This window comes from Giraffa tippelskirchi, chromosome 4 (assembly GCF_054371585.1).
Source record: "Giraffa tippelskirchi isolate mGirTip1 chromosome 4, T2T-mGirTip1v1.2.pri, whole genome shotgun sequence".
NCBI lineage: Eukaryota > Metazoa > Chordata > Mammalia > Artiodactyla > Giraffidae > Giraffa > Giraffa tippelskirchi.
In genome coordinates, this window is record NC_137278.1 from 187,729,025 (window position 1) to 187,744,787 (window position 15,763).

General features: G+C 39.9%; 1 protein-coding gene and 1 long non-coding RNA gene across 10 annotated transcripts in view; one reads left to right on the forward strand and one right to left on the reverse strand.

The window, feature by feature from the left end:
- The window catches only part of LOC145503584 (uncharacterized), a 31,211-nt gene extending 25,935 nt beyond the window's left edge, over positions 1 to 5,276 (reverse strand). The window contains exons 1-2 of the long non-coding RNA XR_014051575.1: positions 5,242 to 5,276; positions 2,078 to 2,293 (exon numbers count right to left, since the gene is read on the reverse strand). This is a non-coding gene — a long non-coding RNA (uncharacterized LOC145503584). The remainder of the gene's footprint in view (positions 1 to 2,077; positions 2,294 to 5,241) is intronic.
- The window catches only part of LMO3 (LIM domain only 3), a 322,779-nt gene that overhangs the window by 48,172 nt on the left and 258,844 nt on the right, over positions 1 to 15,763 (forward strand). For 4 of the 9 annotated variants that reach the window (XM_081483356.1, XM_081483351.1, XM_081483357.1 and 1 more), the window contains one exon: positions 9,400 to 9,526. The exons of 3 other annotated variants lie outside the window; for them this stretch is intronic. The gene's annotated coding sequence lies outside the window, so the exon portion shown is untranslated. Of the gene's footprint in view, positions 1 to 3,503; positions 3,638 to 5,350; positions 5,454 to 9,399; positions 9,527 to 15,763 lie in introns of those variants that run through there. 2 more of the 9 variants (XM_081483354.1, XM_081483361.1) reach the window with 2 other exon arrangements.

The window sequence follows — 15,763 nt, forward strand, 5'->3', positions numbered from 1 at the left end:
TTCTGCCACTTGTGGGGTCACCAGGGAGAAGTAAATTTCTGAAAACAAAATTCTGTCTCCCTGGCACAAAGAGTTAACAAACCTTAGTGGTATCCCAGGTCCTAAAGTCACACCAAAACACACCAGAGTGTGTGAATATATTACCCTTTCTTACACAAGCCTCAATTCTTCTTTTCTTTTTTTAATGTGGACCATTTTTATTATCTTTATTGGATTTGTTACAATATTGCTTCTGTTTTGGTTTTTTGGCCATGAGGCATGTGGGATCATAGCTCCCCGACCAGGAATCGAGCCCACATCTCCTGCATAGGAAGGTGCAGTTTTAACCACTGGAGAGCCAGGAAATTCCCAACAAGTCTCAGTTCTTTCTTTCATAAAACATAACACGGAGAAAGAGCAGCATTGTTCGGATGCCCACTTAGACTTTGTTTTCCTTGTGGTTGTTCAGTCTCTAAGTTGTGTTTGGTTCTTAGCAACCCCATGGACTGCAGCATGCCAGGCTTCCCTGTTCTGCATTATCTCCAGGAGTTTGCTCAAACTCACGGCCATTGAGTTAGTGATGCCGTCTAACCATCTCCTCCTCTGCTGCCCCCTTCTCCTTTTGACTTCAATCTTTCCCAACATCAGGGTCTTTTCCAGTGAGTCAGCTCTTCACATCAGGTGGCCAGAGTATTGGAGCTTCAGCTTCAGCATCAGTCCTGCCAATGAATATTCAGGGTTGATTTCTTTTAGGATTGAATGGTTTGATCTCCTTGCAGTCCAAGGGACTCTCAAGAGTCTTCTCCAACGCCACAGTTTGAAAGCATCAATTCTTTGGCTCTCAGCTTTCTTTATGGTCCCACTCTCACATCCATACATGACTATTGGAAAAACCATAGCTTTGACTAGACAGACCTTTGTTGGCAAAGTGATGTCTTTGCTTTTTAATAGGACTAATGCTGAACCTGAGCCAATATTCTGGCCACCTGATGCAAAGAGCTGGCTCATGGGAAAAGACCCTGATGCTGGGAAAGATTGAAGGCAGGAGGAGAAGGGGGCAGCAGAGGACGAGATGGTTAGATAGCATCACCAACTAAATGAACATGAATTTTGAGCAAACTCCAGGAGACAGTGAAGGCTGAGGAGCCTGGCATGCTGCAATCTGTGGGGTCTCAAAGAGTAGAACATGACTTATGGCTGAACAATAAACTGTACACTTTTATTAGCACTGAGGGCACCGATGACCAATTCAAGGGTGGACAAAGGATCTAATCAAAATAAAGTCTAAGAGTTGAGTAATATTACAGACCCCTCTTTTCCAGCTTTTCCATGAGTATCTCCTTCTTACAAATCTGAAACCCCACTGGGATGTTCAGCCTGCTGAACTTGAGTTTTCACCTCTTCTTGTCCTCACTTCTCTGTTTTCCCTGTTTGCATCACTTGGTCTAAAGTAATAGTCATTCTTTTGCATGTAACTTTATCTGTTTTCCTTACGTGTGTTTAACTGGTCAATCCACAATAAGAATTAAATTTGAATACCCCTCTAACCTGTTCTTTACCTTTATTTGAGTTTCACATTCTGACAGTTCTCACTTTAAATTTATGACTGCAAACCTCAGATGGGTCCTCCACACTGCTCACTAATCCTGCTGTGTTCTGCAGTCAGTACATTGTTCATTCTCTGAGGTGGCTTTTCTTTCGTACCCAAGCCTCTGATACTGTGTTTGCTCATAGTGTCAAATATAGTTTGCTATGACTGTGTAATACAGCAGAAGTTTATTATCTCATTGTTTCATAACCAGAACAGGTAAAGAATATGCCTGCAGTGCAGGAGACCCTAGTTCTATCCCTGGGTCAGGAAGATCCCCTGAGAAGGGAATGGCTACTCACTCCAGTATTCTTGCCTGGAGAATGCCATGGACAGAGGAGCTTGATGGGCTACAGTCCATGAGGTCACAAAGAATCAGACATGAATGAGCGATTAATACTTTACTTACTTCACTTTGTAACCCAAAGTCCAAGTGTGGTGGAGCTGGATTCTCTGCTCAGTATTTCAGCAGACTGACATCAGGGCTTTGGCCAGGGCCGCGGTACTCACCAGAGGCTGAGGGCATCTTCCATGCTTGCTGGTTGTTGGCTGGATTCATTTTCTTGCAGCTGTAGGATGGTGGTTCCAATTTAGTGCTGTCAGCCGGGGGCCACTCTCAGCTCCTAAAAGCCACCCACAGTTCCTTGCCTTGTGGCCCCCTTAAACAGTTCACAAAACATATTTGCTTTCTTTGAAACCAGTCAGAGTACACCTCTCTGATTTCTTCTGAGAAAAGAAGGGAAAAAAATTCTGTTCAATGGGATAAACTAATTAGGTCAGGTCCATTCAGGATACTCTTTCATTTGCCATATGATATAATCCCTGGTGGCTCAGATGGTTAAGAATCTGCCTGCTGTTCAGGAGACCTGGGTTTGATCTCTGGGTTGGGAAGATTCACTGGAGAGGGGAATGGCTAGCCACTCCAGTATTTTTGTCTGGAGAATTCCATAGACAGAGGAGCTTGGCAGACTACAGACCATGGGGTCACAAAGAGTTGGACATGACTGAGCAACTAATATAATCACAGGAGTGGTATTTCTTCTTATCACAGGTTCTACCCACACTCCAAGCAGAGAGTATAATATGAGAATAAGGGAGCCATCTTACAAATCTTAGAAATCTGCCTACTATACTCCTCTTCCTCACTCTCAGCTGACGGTTTTATTTCTTAACTGATAAATTAAAAAAAAACACAAACGTTCAGGAGACTTTATCCTTCCACTGGCAAGTCTACCAACCCAGTTTCATCTAAGCCCCTCCTAAACTTTACCTTTGCACTGTAACTACAGATGGAGTGCCAGTTCTCCTAAGGACAAGTCCATGTTTTGGTCACTAGAACTTATTCCAGCCTTTGTATTCAAGGTCTTTGCTGTCCTCATTATCCTCGTTTTCTCCTGCATCATCTGTTTTATTCTCCTTTGAACTAGATGATTCTTAATCACATATGGACAATCTGTAATACAACTCATGTAAAAACCAAAACTGGAACTCTCTGTTCACATTCTCTTCCTATCTTGACTCCACTGCCTTTAAAGCAAAATCACTCATCTTAGTTATCTCAATTTACTTACCTACCATTCTCCCTAGAACTTACTTACATTAGGCTTTTCTTACCATCTTATTAAAGACATTAATGATGTTCTTTTGCCAAATATAATGATAAATTTTCAGTCTTTAGCTTACATGAATGCTCATTGCATTTGTCATAATTGGTCACGTCCCCCTTCTTGCAATGCTTTCATGTCTTGGGTTTCTGGACACTTGTCCAGGTTTTTTTCACTGATGTTTTCTTCAGTATCTTAATATGAATCTTCCTCCTTGTCAGATGTCTAAAGACTGGAGTAGCCCAAATGTATTGGTTATATATTGCTACAATAATGCTTATAAAGCATCACCCTAAAACTCGATCTGTCAGCAATAAAAACATATTTCACAGGTCCCTGGGGTCCAGCTGCTCTAGTCTGTTCTCAGTTGAACTCACCCATGCCCCTTGGATTGACCCTGTGTCTCTCATCTTTCTTCTGGGACCAGAGGGACCTGGTAAGGGTCTTCTCATGGTAAGGGTAGAAGGTAAGTGCTCAGCAGAAATGTGTGAATACTTTATCAAGCCTTCCCTTGTATCACAACTGTTGGTATCCTGTAGACCATAGCAAGTTTCAGGGATGAGTCCAGTGTCAGAATGCTGTAGCCCAATTATATGGCAAAGAACAGAGGTAGAGGGAAGGGAACAGCTGTGGGGTCTTTAATGAAATCAATCAGCCACACCAGGGCTCATCTTCATCATCTTCATTCCTCTTTTCTTCTTTGTCTACACTAACCACTTAGCTGATCCCATCTAATTCTGTTACTTTAAATATAAATTTTATCATTAACTTCCAATTATAAATTTAACTCTCTGTCCCGAGTGCTACCCTGAACTCCAGACTAAGTTATCTAATATTTACCTGACAGCTCACTCCACGTGGATATCTGTTAAATAGCTTGTAAGTAGTATGTCCAAACCCAAACATTTGATTGGTAGAAAACTCAAACCTGCTCACACTTCATCATCCTCCATCTTGTTACATGGTATCATCTTTAACTTGTTACTCAGGCCAAAAACACTGGAGTCCTGCCTGACTTCTCTCTCTTAAATATTTATGAGCAATCTATCAAGTAATCCTTTTGGCTCCACTTTGAAAACATATCTGATCATTTCTTACTGGCTCCACTAGTAGCATCCAGCCAAAGGCAACTTCCTCTCCCATCTGAATAAGCATCACTCCTATCCATTAGGTATCCTTGCTTCTGCTCTTGCCCTGCCACAGGACTTTCCCCTTTATCATCAAGTATGATGCTCCTAAAACATGTATATTTATAATAATATAAACATGTGTATTACAAACAAGCATATTATTTAGCTAACTCTCCTGAAAAGAAATCATCAAATGGTTCTCTTTCATTCATCAGTTCAGTTCAGTTCAGTCGCTCAGTCGTGTCCGGCTCTTTGCAATCCCATGAACCACAGCACGCCAGGCCTCCCTGTCCATCACCAACTCCCTGAGTCCACCCAAACCCATGTCCATCGAGTTGGTGATGCCATCCAGCCATCTCATCCTCTGTCGTCCCCTTCTCCTCCTGCCCTCAATCTTTCCCAGCATCAGGGTCTTTTCAAATGAGTCAGCTCTTCCCATCAGGTAGCCAAAGTATTGGAGTTTCAGCTTCAACATCAGTCCTTCCAATGAACACCCAGGACTGATCTCCTTTAGGATGGACTGGTTGGATCTCCTTGCAGTCCAAGGGACGCTCAAGAGTCTTCTCCAACACCACAGTTCAAAAGCATCAATTCTTTGGCACTCAGCTTTCTTTATAGTCTAACTCTCACATCCATACATGACCACTGGAAAAACCATAGCCTTGACTAGACAGACCTTTGTTGGCAAAGTAATGTCTCTGCTTTTTAATATGATGTACCTAAAATAAATAACCGAGTCCAACAATGACACCTAAACTAAATGACATAAATCCCTTTGTGAACTGGCCTTGGCCTAACTCTCCAACATTATTTGAGCTTTCTTGCTCTTACTAATTCTCTGTCACCTGCAATGACAGCCTACTGCTTTTCTAAATCAATAAAAATACTCCCACTTAATGGTCTTTGCAGTTCTGCCAAAAATGCTCTTTCTCTTTCTTGCCTTCATTGATGTTTCTCTTCAAATGGCACTTCTTCAGAGAGGCATGTGTGTGTACTTAGTCGCTCAGTTGTGTCCAACCCTTTGTGACCTCACAGACTGTAACCTGCCAGGCGCCTCTGTCCATGGGACTTTCCAGGCAAGAATACTGAAGGGGGTTGCCATTTCCTCCTCCAGGGAATCTTCCCAACCCAGAAATCAAACCCTTCAGAGAGGTATCCTTTGCCTATGCCATCAAAATTAGAAGCTCGATTAGTCTCTATCCTTTTGTTTTGCTCAGTATTTATCTATAGTACCACTACTACCTAATAGCATGTTATTAATTTATATGTTTAATGTCTATATTCCACAGCAAAAAGGAAGGCCCCATGATAACAGCCACTTCATCAGTTTTATTCACTGTTACATCTCCTGCAAATAAAATGGTGCTTTATACATGAGAGTACTCAAAAATATATATTGAATGTTGAATGCTAAATAATTCATATATCATTGAACTAATAATCCTTTTTATCTGCAAGGCATCTCTACAACCCTTCTTTACCCTCTTACTCATGCTATTGATCCTGTTGGCTGTAACAATAGTATGTAATATCACACATTAATTATAAATAACAATATAATTAAGGAATATAGCTCTTATAAACATTCTACTGTAAACATACTTTAATGTATTTCCTAGCATATATGTATAAAAATTTTTTCCCAGAAATGAAATTCCTGTTTTATAGGATTACATGCATGTTCAGCTTTAGGATAATGCTAAATTATTTTCCAAGTGATCAACAAAGCAATGAATGAATAAAATTTATCCACATACAAAAATATTACATCATGTGGAAGTAAATGCATTAATGTGATATGCAGACATTGTAAATGAGTCTTAGGAAAGTTATGTTGGATGAGGGGCTTCCCTGGTGGCTCAGTGGTAAAGAATTAGCCTGCAGTGCAGGAAACGTGGGTTCAGTCCCTGTATCAGGAAGATCTCCTGGAGAATACAATGGCAACGCACTCCAGTATTCTTGTCTGGAGAACCCCAAGGACAGAGGAGCCTGGCAGGCCGCAGTCCATGGGATCGCAAAGAGTCAGACACAACTGAGTCATAATGCTTCACTTCATGTTGATGAAAATAGGTAAGCCCCCAAAGACTATATATTAATTACGCTATGTTTATGTAGTTACACAAAACTAGGTAATCCATGTAATGGTATATACATATGTGGCAAAAGGATGAAATTTAGAAAATCCAAGATAGTATTTAACTGTCTGGGGTGAGGTGGGAAGCAAGAGGATAGATCTGAATAGCACACAGTTAACTTTGAAAGTATCAGTCATGTTTTAGCCCTTAAGTTGTGTGGTGGATTGGTGGATTTATGAGTGTTCATTTTATTTTACGCTTCATCAACATTATATGTATGTTTCACATATTCTTTTGTATATATCAGATATGTGTGTGTGTGTTAGTTGTAGCCAACTGTTTGCAACCTCATGGACTGTACCCTACCAGGCTCCTCTGTCCATGAGATTCTCTAGGCAAGGATACTGGAGTGGGTTGCCATTCCCTGCTCCGGGGATCTTCCCAGGCAAGGGATTGAACCTGGGTCCCCATTTTGCAGGCAGATTCTTTACCATCTGAGCCAATGGGGAGCTCATATATCAAATACATCACAATATTTTAAGTGTATAACTTCTAGTTATTAAGCAAAAATTGTGCCTAATAACTCTTCCACATTTAGCTTGTCATTATATGTATGTGCTGCATACTCAGTCATTTCTGACTCTTTGCAACCCTGTGGACTGTAGCCTGCCAGGCTTTGCTGTCCATGGAATTTTCCAGGCAAGAATACCAGAGTGGGTTGCCATTTCCTACTCCAGGGGATCTTTCTGATCCAGGGATCGAACCCATGTCTCTCCTGCATTGGCAGGCAGATTTTTTAACACTGAGCCATCTGGGAAGCCCTAGTTTGTCATTAGTTCTCAAAATTGATATAGGAATGAAAAATTAATAATAAAATGAAAAAATCAAAATGAAAGCTTTTCAAAAAGGAAGAATAGGGAGGGGGGGTTCTGGTTGGGGAACACGTGAACACCCATGGCAGATTCATGTCAATGTATGGCAAAACCAATACAATATTGTAAAGTAAAAATAAATAAATAAATTTTAAAAAAAAAAGGAAGAATAGAAAGACCTTCTTAATTAGCTATGTCTCAGTTATCTAAGTCAGACTGCACCCAAAGCAAAGCTGTCTTGGGGCAGGAAACAGTGACCTGTATACTGAATAAGATACTTTCACAAAAGTCATTAACAACACAAAGTGATCAGTTCTCTCTCCCTTTCTGTTGAGGACAAAGCTAAAAGAAAGACACTATATTTAAAGTATCATATTGAAATATTTTCTATGTATGGCCAGTAACTGATACATAGCTTCTGAAGACATCAGAAAACAAGACATTTTTATGCAATTCATTCATACTCAGGAGAAGGGATTCAATGGTTTCTTTGGCTCTTTCATAGTAAAAGATAAGTTAATTAATATTTTTTAATTGTATCATTTTGATAATCCTAGGCCCACTGCAACCCAGGTTTTGTGTTTGTGGGTGCTGACCAGCACCAAAAGTGCTGAAATGAAAGGGACAGTCCTGTTTGGTTTTATTTCCTCTTCAGCGTGGGAGCAAAGTCCTTGAGAATATGTACACTAATAGACTAAGACTATTTATTATAAAATTATTACTATTATTGTTTCCCAGAATCAAGGAACTTAGCTTAGGAGAGTCCAGAGACCTCATGGAATGGCCCATATTTTGCATCTTCGATTAAATCTCTGCCACCAGCCCTTGCTATCTTTTAGCACTCGGACTCAAAAGCGACTCTGCTATCTAAGCCATTTTTACATGTCCCTTGGCAGTGATTAGGGAACCACACATACAGTACAGTATAAATTAAACTAAGTGAAAAATTAACTTCCTGAAGAAAAACCACATGCTGTCCTCCTCCAAAATATGTGTTCGCCCTGACCTTTTGGAGGCATCAAGACATCCCAGCCCTTTAACTTCATGAAAATCTTTTTAGATAGCTTACTCCGAGGGCAGATTTATGTCTGGAAAATTTGGAGTTGCTTACCAAAAGGATGAGAGTCATTTATTTTCCTGTTACTGGTCTGCCACATGAATGAGATAACATCAGCTAAAATATTCAGCAGAAGCTATTCCTGGTTTTTTCCCTTTCCCTCTTTGAGACCGGTTACCTATTTAACTCCATCCTGTCAATTAAACCAGAGAAAAAACGCAAAGAACTAATTAGGCAACTGTGTAATTTTAATTAGCTGTTTTGATAATTAAACTAATTAGTTCCCCTGTGTTTCCACAATATGTGGTGGACTGGTTTTGATATCACAGCTTCAGAGTTCCATTCCATTAGTTAATTAGTCACTTTTGCATTAGAAAGCTTTATTAATGGCCTTAATTTGCAGTTGAAATGAGAAATCTGCTGTCAATAATTTGGATAATTGCCTACTGTTTGATTATAAAGTACAAAAGTAGCAGCACACCATTACATATGCAAATCCCAAGGGTTATTTCCTGGATGCTTAGCTTTCTTGATCTACATTTCATCCTCTCTGGCTTTCTGTTTTTTCTTGACCCTGTTAGGAGGAAGAGAATCCAGCTTATTAAGAAAATGAAGGCCTGTTTGTTTTTTTTTTTTCCCTTGTCCTGTACTGCATGTATGCTTGTGCCTGCAATTGTTAAAGTTATTGCTTGCTTTGTACCTAATTAGTGTCCTTGGAATTAAATGAACAGCTCTGTATACACCTCTAGCTCCTGCAGCCATGTTTGTGCATTGAATAATTGATTCTACTCTGCTAATCAGATAGGGACATAATGAGCCAGTTTAATTAAATGGGGATCTAACCTGGTGAACACTGGGAAAATATTTGCTCATTTACTTAGTAAAAGGCCACAGTTGCTTTTCATTGGATAGAAGAGAAGGTTATGGAAAGTAAAGTAGGCTCTCAAAGCAGAAACAGTTCAGTGGTTGACTACCACTCCTTGAATAGCAAAAGGGTTTAGCTAGTTTGGGAGTGGAAGTGGGGGTGGGAAGAGTTTAATCAAAAGGCCAGAAGATGCTGAAACAGCTGACAGGCACCCCATCCTCTCCCAAAGGTGCCAGTATCACTGCTCTGTGATGCTCTAAGAGGCAAGCTTCCTGGTCGTCCATGGTCTTTAGTGATTTGCAGAAAGGATTTCAACTCACCTCCCTGCCAGCTGGTGCCTGTGTAGCTGCCTGAAGGTAAGATACACTTGTAGTTTATCTTCTTGGCAAGTGATGAGACTTTACTGTTTGTTCTCCAGTGATCATGTGAACTTACATTGAGGGTTACTGCTGGAAATTCATAAGCAAATACAGAACTTGTGTAACTGTATTACTATATTGTGAAAATTCAGAGGAGAAAGAATATACCTAGGTGTGGGAGGAGTTACCCACATTTAAAGTTCCCTGTGCATTTTAAAAACGTAGCTTAGAACTTCAGGAATAAGAGCTGATCACCCTCAAACTTCAGACTGACTGGGGAAAGACTTGTGCTTTAGCACAGGTGAAATCTTTGGGATGGGAAGATGATTATGGTCTTTAAATGCAAAAGATTACCCATGTTTTTGATGACAGCTGGAGTGAAACACACCACGTTCAATATAATTTGCGAAACCCAACTCCAGTTAACCACGGATGCATACGTCTCCCGTAATTCTAATTGCGCATCAGACTAACTTTACCTGCAGGGATAAAGCATTGCAAGGCCAATAAGGAAACAACATGGTGCTCATCTGCTCTGGTGTACTAGGATGAAATAGCATATTGACCCTGAATCTATACTCTGAGTAAAAGCAATTGTCATTCTGCCACTGTAACACCTTGTTGCCAGTGGCGATGTAATTAAAGCTGTGAGGACTCATTTTCCATTCTTATCTCTTAAGCTCCTCTGAATCAGAAACTGTTTGTCTGTGGTAACTGAGAAAACCTACTACAAGCCTACATGTTTATGTATGAATTTTTGGAAGCTTTTCCTTTTTAGGGGGGCTGAAGTTGTATACATAATTGCCAATGTTCACCCAAATGACATGTATATACAAATGTTGATGTTTGTGCATAAGCACATAGGCATGTATACACTGTGTGTATATTTATATACATGCCCCCAACCTCCCATACATACACACACATACACACACACACACACACACACACACACACACCCCTAGAGTCTAAATTTTACTCACCCCCTTTTCTCCTCTATTAAAATTCCAAATGGCTAAGAGGATTTTCTCAATTTAGTCATACTTTTAATCTTCACTGAAATGAGTGATGACTTCTTATAATAAAAAGTTGACAGGCTTACATTGCGCACCGGTGGATTAGTTTCCCTTGGTGATGAGGTTTTCTTTTGTGCGCCGTGTGTCTGTTTGATGGAGGTTTAACAGAAAGCATTTTGGCAGAAATTGGATGCAGCGGGGATCATCTGGAGATGGCTGCTGTTCGATATTAACTGCACACAGTAACTTTTTTTCCCTCTTCCTTTTTTTTTTTTTATTCTTCAGCCAGGTGACCGAGAGAGCCAAAACATTTTTCCTCTTAAAAAAAATAAAGATTCTTTTTTCTTTTTCAGAATAAAGTATGTGCCCATTTTGTAAACACCTCAAACGTTTAATGTGCTTAGGCCATTGTTTAATGTAAGCTTGGAAGAAGCTTCCTCGGCAAGGAGGTATCAACACACAAACATCTGAGAGGAGTATCTCTAATATCCAAATGTCTTTGATCCTCCAGAAATCAGTATGTAAGCAGGAGTTGGTTAAAGATTAGAATTAGATGTTTTATAGAAGATCTGTGCTTTATACGCACCTAAATTCGGAGAAGGAGACTCATGGGCCATAATTTGCATTATTTACTCCTCACCCTCACCTCCTTCTTGTAATTCCATTTTATTACTCATTGGAAGCATCGAAAGTCTCCTAATGGAGAGTTGCCAGATGTCAAATGTAGTGGAACATGCTCCAAGCATATGTATATATTTATGCTTGTGAATATATGCACACAGAGAAAATAAATCACTGGAAGGATACATCTCATTCCACAGGAAAGCTCTGACCAGGTGGGTGGGAGCTAATAACATTCACTAGCCCCTAAGCACTACGTCCAGTGATTCGATGTACATCAATCTATGTGTGATGTGAATACATTCAACCTGAGAGCTAGTGTGCAGTACAAATGAGTATTTCTCTTTAATAAAGGGATAGATCTCTGTGTTTAATACAGTAATGATGCAGCATTGTCGAATAACAAATTATTATGGCAAGCGAACAATCTTTATTTTGGAAAAGGTGAGAATTTAATTATGATTTTAATTTTTCAGTACTAAAGAAAACCTTCAAGTCTGTCCACAGTGTGAAGTTCTTAGATCCTGGAAAAATGCTTATGATAGAGATAGGACAAGCCTAATCTGTACTTACCTCTGCTTCAGACAGCAGCAGTGACAATCCTGCCTGCCTTGTCAAGTTTCAAGAACTTGCAATCCTTAATTTAAACACTTGAGAGATCTATGGAGCCTGTCAGTCTGGTTAATTAAGCTCTGTCTTCTTTTACCCCTCCTCCCCACCCAAACAAAATCTGGCTTTTTTTAAAAGGCCACTTAAGACTTTATCTACTGATTAAGCAAACAGGTTCCAGCCTAAGTAGAATGATCTTAGAAGACTTAAGCAGAATAGTTCTTGCTATTAAAGGGAATACACTTTAAAATCTTCTCGTGGAAGTGTCATACATAGGTCGGCCTTAACACCTTCAGCTTTCCTCTTTCTGAACTAATTAAAGAAACATCAGGTAATCCAGGGCAAAAAAAAAAAAAATGATACATGTATTAGAATATATGTCAGTAATTAATTTTTAACATAGATATATTTCACATAGGAAAATGTGATACTTCAAAGTTGGTAGTATTAGTTCTTTCTCAAGCACAGGAACTGGGTTTCTGACAATTTTGTTAGTAGGAGAATTTGTGAATGTGGAACTTAATACCCTATGGGAAAAATAAGGTTAGAAGATTAAAGATCTCTAGCATCCTTATGAAAACATATGAATGTTTAAAATATAAAAGAAAGTTTATATTCACTAATATAGAACAATAAAGAAAACATACAGCAAAAATCAACACAACATTGTGAAACAATTAGCCTCCAATTAAAAAATAAATTTAAAAAATCACATAAATAAGAACAAATAAAAAATGAGAAAACATGTGGAGCCTCAGTTCAGTTCAGTTCAGTTCAGTCGCTCAGTTGTGTCCGACTCTTTGCAGCCCCATGAACTACAGCACGCCAGGCCTCTCTGCCCATCACCAACTCCCGGAGTTTACCCAAACCCATGTCCATCGAGTCAGTGATGCCATCCAACCATCTCATCCTCCGTCATCCCCTTCTCCTCCTGCCCCCAAATCCTACCCAGCATTAGGGTCTTTTCCAATGAGTCAACTCTTCGCATGAGGTGGCCAAAGTATTGGAGTTTCAGCTTCAACATCAGTCCTTCCAATGAACACCCAGGATTGATCTCCCGCCTACCAACTGCCAAATATTGATTTGAAAGTGAAAGTGTTAGTGGCTGGGTCGTGTCTGACTCTTTTGCAACCCTGTGGACTGTAGCCCACCAGGCTCCTCTGTTCATGAAATTCTCCAGGCTAGAATACTAGAGTGGGTTGCCATCTCCTTCTCCAGGGAATCTTACCAACCCAGGGATTGAACCTGGGTCTCCTGTAGTGATGGTGAATTCTTTACTGTCTGAGCTACCAGGGAAGCCCAAAATATTGATTTATATATATTCATTAATGTTAATGAATATTGTTTAAGCAATTTCAATTTACCTTTCTTTGATGATCTTTCATCTCTATTTCAAAATATAAATTTTTGGTTTTGTTGCAGATAGAATTTATAATAGCAGATATTTCCCCCATTTCTATCTTTATCAATATTTAATGACTATCTGACTTTAAAATTTGAAGCCCATGTTTCTTGTGTCTTATTATAGTCCTGGGGACAAAGTGACTTCACTCTGTTTCAGATTAAGGTCCTTTCTCTCCTCCCCAATCACAAAAATTAGTTGTCATAGCTGAGTTACTTCAGGCCAAAACATTCTGTCAAGCTCTCTCAGACATCTCAGTTTTTCCTCCACATATCATATGAGAATAAGTGTGTATCTTCTCTCACGGTGACCTTTATCCCAAGGCTCTACTTCTAAAAGTCTTGTTGTATTTGGCTATTTGCTTTATTGATTTTGTGTTGATTCCAAACTTTCCTCATTTTCTAATTATCTGTAGAGGTGAGTTACAGTTCATAAATATAGGAATTGAAATTCTTAAGGATGGAAAATGACATATTGGAGTAAACAGCATGTGTTGAATCTTCTTGAAAGTTTTAGTTGCTCAGATGTGTCTGACTCTTTGCGACCCCATGGACTGTAAGCCTCCAGGCTTCTCTGTCCATGGAATTCTCTAGGCAAGAATACTGGACTGGGTTGCATTTCCTTTCCCATGGAGTCTTCCCGACCCAGGGATTGAACCGTGTCTCCTGCATTGCAGGCAGATTCTTTACTGTCCGAGCCGTAGGTTTACTAAGCTTTCTATCAAGGTAAACATGATTTGGGAGGGATTGCTGAGCATAAGAATTTAATGATTCTGAAATAACTAAGAGGAATCCTTTTCCTAATCTGAAGTATAACAACAAGTTTAGGCAAAAGTGAAAATAAAGTTTATTGACTAGGGCTTTACCACAGATATCTACAAGGAGGTGTTTGCTTCTCACCCCCTCAACCTCCATTGGTTACCTCTAGATGGCTAAACCAACAACCAGGATTCACTGAACAGGCATATAAGGCTTAGAATTTTAACACAGGTGTATTTGCAGCAGTTTGAAACAAGCTTATTGGTAGCAGACACATCTCAGATGCTGTTAAACCTTACACTTGTTTCTGTGTACTCAAAACTATTTTCATATTCACCTTGCCTTTTAACCTGCTTTCACTAGGGGCAGATATTTCTAACTACTTACTCTTTAGTTGACAGACGTTAATGTAAGGTACCAGTAAGTCATTAATTAGCAGTGATTCTACCAAATGTGGTTGTTGTTCAGTCACAAAGTTGTGTCCTACTCTTTGCGACCCCGTGGATTGCAGCACGCCAGGCTTCTCTCTCCACTGTCTCCTGGAGATTGCTCAAACTCATGTCCACTGAGTCAGTGGGTTATGCCATCCAGCCATCTCATTCTCTGTCGTCCCCTTCTCTTCCTGACCTCAATCTTTCCCAGCATCAGGGTTTTTTCCAATGAGTCACCTCTTCGCATCAGGTGGCGAAAATATGGCAGCTTCAACTTCAGTCCTTCTAATGAATATTCAGGGTTGCTTTCCTTTAGGATTGACTGGTTTGATCTCCTTGCAGTCCAAGGGACTCGCGAGAGTCTTCTCCAACACCACAATTCAAAAGCAACATTCATGGGCGCTCAGACTTCTTTGTGGTCCAACTCTCACATCCATACATGACTACTGGGAAAACCACAGCTTTGACTTATAGGGACCTTTGTTGGCAAAGTCATGTCTCTGCTTTTTAATACACTGTCTAGGTTTGTCATAGATTTTCTTCCAAAGAGCAAGCATCTTAATTTCATGGCTGCACTCACTGGCCCCAGTGATTCTGGAGCCCAAGAAAGTAAAATCTGCCACTGTTTCCATTTTTTCCCCATGTAATTGCTATGAAGGGATTGGACCAGATGCCATGATCTTAGTTTTTTGTATGTTAAGTTACAATAGCAGTAATGAGGTAATTTCTGAGGCTGGATCCACCACAACTGAGGTTGGTCCAGACAAATCAGTGTGTTGAAATAAAGCCACTATAAACTCTTTTCCATGCATTTAAAAAATAAACAGATTTCAGCACTGTTCAGAGAGAGAGTGACAGTGACAGAGAGAGAACACTAGAATTATATTAGCTGTGCCTAAATTTGCAAGCTCACATTGTGATCATTCTGAGGTGACTTTCTCTTGATACAAGATTACAACTAGACGTCCAGTTATTGCATATATGTTCCACGAAGTAGGATGAAAGAAGGGTAAATAATGCTTGTCTACTCTCTTTTAGCATTTAAAGGGAGAATTAAAATATTTTGCAGTTATCATATTTGCCATTTTTTGAGGGTTTAATATTAAAATAGGCCTTGAATTTGTGATTCAGCCTTAGTCTTCTCAGAGTGCTCCCTCAGTCATGTCCAACTCTTTGTGACCCCAGAGATTATAGCCTACCAGGCTCCTCTGTCCATGGAATTTTCCAGGCAAGAATATTGGAGTAGATACCCATTTTTTACTCCAGGGGATCTTCCTGACCGAGGGATTGAACCTGTGTCTCATGCATCTTCTGCATTGGCAGGCAAGTGCTTTACCACTAGCGCCACCTGGGAAGTTTTAAAACAAATTTGCAGCAGCAATATTTTCACCACATTC